Here is a 5,469-nt window from a genome sequence, read left to right on the forward strand (position 1 = left end):
ATATTGCACTTCAACTCTATCCAACATACGACCCGTAAGGACCAACTCGTACCAAATCATACGACAAGTACCCATAACCCGTACCCTAGGCAGAATCCTCTAAGCTAGATACAATGAGCAATATACGAGTGGATTTAATAATTCGTACCACCTCCATACAAGTATTATGATATCCTTTCAAACCTTGGATAGAATGCACCCTGGACCATAATGATTATCAGATGAGTTGAGGACCCTAAATCGTACCATATTATACGATAAGTACCAATATGTCGTATAATGTTTAGAAGATCAAAATCATGGAATTTTATAAGGATGAACACCCAAGGTGTTTCATTGAATCCTTCTTATCATCCAAAAGAATGCAGAAGGTACATAACTAATAGATTTTGTATGCAAAGTATCAAGTTGGTTCAATAAAGCATAATAATCCTATAGAATTGAGAAGTCAAGGGGAACAAAATCCTAGAGCTCACCTACACTGATTACACCCAAATTTAGTATATTTACTTGCTTGAGATTACTATATCAAAAACCCCCTATTTAATTTTCTTATTTTACCTGCCGACTACAAATAAAAAATCTGTAATTCAATGTGTTCTCTTGGGATTTGACCCCAACCTCTACTAGGTTACTATATTCTGACTGTGGCTATATCATCATTTGATAAGAGGTGTTATTTGGACATCATTAAAATTTTTGTGCCATTTTCAACGAACAATGTGTTTATTTTTTATTTAAAGTTCTTATAGTTTTTGGGTTTTTCTTTTTATTCTTAGTAGGGCATATGCTGGTGTATACCTAGCACACGGAGTAGAGGAAATACCTTAATCCCACTAAATCTGAATCCAGAGAGAATCTTACAAATACCTGGTCGAATGTCTGAGCATAAAGGAGATGAACTTCCTAAAGGGGTTCGTGATGTTGTACTGCCCCCTCTCCCTAAAGGAGTACATGATATCATTGATCGACAAACTGGTGACCTATTTTCTCAAGTTGAAGCCAAGATGAGGGTTATGAAAGAATCTCAAAGGGTAGCTAGAGAGGCAGAGCTAGCTGAGCAGAGACAAGTAGCACACTGCCAAGCAATACTCGGTGGAAATTAGAACAGAGAGAGAGGAACCTCTATTTAATTAATCCAAGTATATCAGAATATACAATCACATAAAATGATGAAGAAGACTTGGGCTATGTTGAGCTAGGAAAAAGTGGATCCATAGTTCCTCTTGTTTTTTCCTAGACATCAAGTTTGATATCACGAGCGCAACGACCTAGCTTCTAAATTTGAAGGGTCTGTTTATTGGTCTTATAATAGATGATGCATACTTACACCTTGACAATTTCCTTGGATTTGCAGTTCATATACAAATCAGTGGGTGCATTAGGAAGCACTTACACTAAGGCTATTTCTCTTCTCACTTACGAGAAAAGCATCTTTATGGTTAGGGGAACTGCTAAGAGGCTCTATCACTACATAGAACGAGTTCCACGTGCAATTCTTAAATATGTTATTTCCATTCTCTAGGATGTTTTATCTTAAGGATGAGATTTATTACATTAGGTAGCTCCAGTCAGAGTCTATGTATGAGGCATGGTTCAGTCTAAAAAATAAGCTGAGCATGATTCCCAATCATTGATTGTTAGGGATAAGCTTATTAGAGATATTCTACAGAGCCCATACCATTAGCTCCAGAGATATGGTAGACACTGTATCTAGAGGAAGTTTTATAAGACTATGCTAAAAGGCAGTGTCAGAGTGTTAGATTAGATCTCGTTCACTAACCAAAGGTGGCAAACATGAGAGGCTGAGAGGGGATCTAACACTTTTCCTATTGGTGCCTCCTACGATGAAAAAGTAGTTGATGACACTATAGCATAAGAGATTTCATTGCTAATAACTGATCTTGGGGTACTTATAAACTAGCTTGCAGCAGTGACTTTAGAGAAGGTAAATGCAGTAGCATCGTAGGGGTCAGCTTCCAAAGCTTATAAGTTAGAATTAGAGGAGGAAATGAATTATTTGGATCATCAGTTGGCGGGTATACAAGCCCAAGGGCAATGAAACCAAGGTCAAAACTATTATGAAAACTACAAAGACCACATCAGAGAGCGAAATAGTTATTGGAGATATTAAGGATGACTATAGAGATAAGAGAGATAGATACATTCTACCTGGTAGACGAGATGCAAAATCCAGAATGGAAGAGATGCTATCTGAGCTTGTGAAAGGTCAAGAAAATTAAAAGATCAACTTTAAGGATTTTAAGGCAAACTTTCCAGGATTGACCCAGAAGGTCAAGTCACATGCCATGGCTATGAAGTAATTGGAGCACTAGTTCAGGTAGATGTCAGCAACTTTAAACTAGAGGAAACTAGGTACCTTTTTCGAGCAACACAATGGAAAATCCTAAAAATGATGGTCATGTACTTGTTATTACCCTGAGGAATGGTATCACTACTATGGATTCCCCACGACCTGCTGTGAAAGAGGTTAAGGATTAGACAAATGTTTTTAAGTTTAATAAGTTAACAGGTGATTAAAGTAAAGTTATTGAAGACAAAGGTAAAGATCCAGTCATTGAGCCAGAAATCAGACAGATTTTGAGACCGCCCCTACCTTTTCCTCAGATATTGAGGTAGAAAAAAGAGGAAGGTAAGTTTAAGAAATTCATTAATATTCTGAAAGTATTGAGCTTTAGCATACTTCTTCTAGAGTCATTGGAGAAGATACTTTGATACGCCAGGTTTATGAAAAAGTTGGTCACAAGGGAGAAAGGAACAATATTTGAGGATATTAATGGCATGCATCACTATAGTGTAGTCACGACTAGGTCTTTTGCACAGAAAAAGGGTAATCTCAATGCATTCACTATACCATGCACTATTGGGTCATCCCAATTAGCCAGAAACTTGTGTGATTTAGGGGTCAACATTAATTTAATGCAGCTAGCTGTATTTAAGCAATTATGATACAACTCTCTAGAACTAACTTTGATGCGGCTATTGATGGATAACTTCACAATGAAGAAGCCTGTGGGAATATCTTTAGATGTTATCCTGAGGGTGGATAATTTCATTTTTTTGGCTGACTTGTCATCCTGGATTATGAGGTTGACACCGATATTCCCATTATATTAGGAAGGTTATTTATATCCATAGGAAGGCTATGGTTGACATGGAGAACGATGAGCTAAAATTTAGAGTTAATAGTGAGGAGGCTATATTCAATAACCATAAGTTATTCAAGACGCCAACCGACATATGGGTAGTGTCAGTGATTGATTGTATTGATGACCTTGGAGGATATTCCAATGGGTATCATGATGAATTCTGAGTAATATATATACCTGTGATGTTAATCGAGTGCTGTATGGGAGGCAACCCATGGGCTAGTTGGTGAAGTCTGAATAACCAACCTAGAAATATCGTGCCACACTATAAAATCAAGCACTAAGTGGGAGGCAACCCACTATTTTTGATGTCCAAGTTGTTTTTTTTGTAGGTTTTGAGCTCTTAGACTTACTAGAAATATGGTAAAAAATTGCTACATTCATTGATTTCCTGGTAAGGGGGCTATGTGATCAACCCATCATGGTCACAAGTCCCACACAGTACGTTGAGTAACAAGTCAAAAAGTTGAAATTTTGAGGATGAACAAAATATGTAAGGTTGTGGACCTTGGCATCTAGTTTTAATTTTGGGACCCCCAATTTAGGTTACGGGACCATTAGTAGCTAGAAAAATGTCGAAACACCAAGTCCAACTGCAAGAAACCAAGCCAAAGATTTTGGCCTGGCATATGAGCCCAGCTCCTGCTAGGCGCAGTTAGCACTTGCACCCACAGCCTGACCGCAGGTGCAGGGCACAGGTAGTAGTCATAGTTTGGATAATTGCGGGCCTAATTTTTAATTAAAATTTAGGGCCACCAACACTTATATATGTTCTAAAAAAAACCCTCTTATATTTAAACAACATTAACCTTATTCTAACTCATTCTAATCCTCAAAACTTCGATTTCACTTTGAATTCAAACTTCACTCTTAAAATACCAACTTACCCTAGTATTAAGTACAGGCTAAATTGTCACTTATTTGAGATATCAACTTGTTCTAGCATGCTAAAAACACATTCCAACTCTTGTTTTCTTGATTTTTCATTATTCTCTTTTGGTTCTTCACATAAAAGTTAAGTTTCTTGACTTATATTTATTATGTATTCATCTACCTATTTTTTAAATAAGTGGCGATGTCTATTCTATGGGAAAGTATATAGAAACTACCATGCTTATATGTATGAGCCTTGAAGTAGCCTAAAAACTTAATGTAGGGCTTTGTTTTGAAGTAAAATCTAAAGTTAGGCCCCAAGCAAAAGTTGAACTTTAATGAATGAAAGTAATGCCAATAGTTGAGCATGGTTGTTTGAGTTAAAAGTTGTAATTTATGATAAGGGTATGTACATTGGACTTGTTAGGATTTAAAATAAGTTATAAGGGTGCGAAAATTAAGGAAAAATTCAATCTTTTCAAATTTTGAGTTTTTTTTTTGAATTTTGCTATCCCTCACTTTGGATGGAAAGTAAGAACTAATTTTCAGATACATATGGCACCTAAGGCTGTGAAGAAGATAAAGGTCGGTACTTCTAGGAGATGGGCAGAGTCTCCCAAACCTTGTGGTTTAGTGGAGGAGTATCAGAGGCAGTGATGTAACGATACTACAGTTAAGGTGACACACAGATTCATGAGAGGAAAAACTCACCAGACAACTCAGTCAGTTGCAGCCCAGCCAAGGATAAAGTCAAATAGGATTTCACCATCATATACTGCTTCACCTGATGATAATGATGATGAGGAAAAGACAGAGTATGAGTCTACTACACGGCTACTGCTAAGGGCCCCATTGAGAGAAGGGATCCCAGGATTTAACCGATAAGGTAGTATAGGAGGAGACATCAGTGGTGGCCCATCCTACATTACAAGCTGAGAAAAGTCCTATAGTGATCCTAACTTGACAATCTAAATACTAAGGTATAGAAAATAAGGGCAAGCCTTTGGTATTTTACATGCATTGATTGTAATCTCTTTTGAGTGTGAGTGTCTCTTGAGCATCCCTATATTGACATGCATGATTTCATCTGAGTGAGTGGGACATTCTTATTTTCAGGGAACTTGAGTCATATTGCTAGCTATTTGCTTATTTTGTGTAGTGTAACTTATATATATGAGTGTTTGTCTATTTCTAATATAAGAGTTGTACCTTGATCCCATTGTGTCATATTCTTATGCTTTATGTTCATACATAATTGTTTTTGGAAAATAAGATTGGAGGGGGATGTTGTGTTTTGTATTTAAGGGTAGATTGTCTGCCTTGAATAACTTAGTTTCTCCTAGTTAAGCGTCATTTTTATTTTTGTTATGTTTTGTTGATTGAGGAAATGCAAACATTTTCAATTGAGTGAGTTGATGTTCTATAG

Source organism: Capsicum annuum, chromosome 1 (genome assembly GCF_002878395.1).
Source record: "Capsicum annuum cultivar UCD-10X-F1 chromosome 1, UCD10Xv1.1, whole genome shotgun sequence".
NCBI classification, from domain to species: domain Eukaryota; kingdom Viridiplantae; phylum Streptophyta; class Magnoliopsida; order Solanales; family Solanaceae; genus Capsicum; species Capsicum annuum.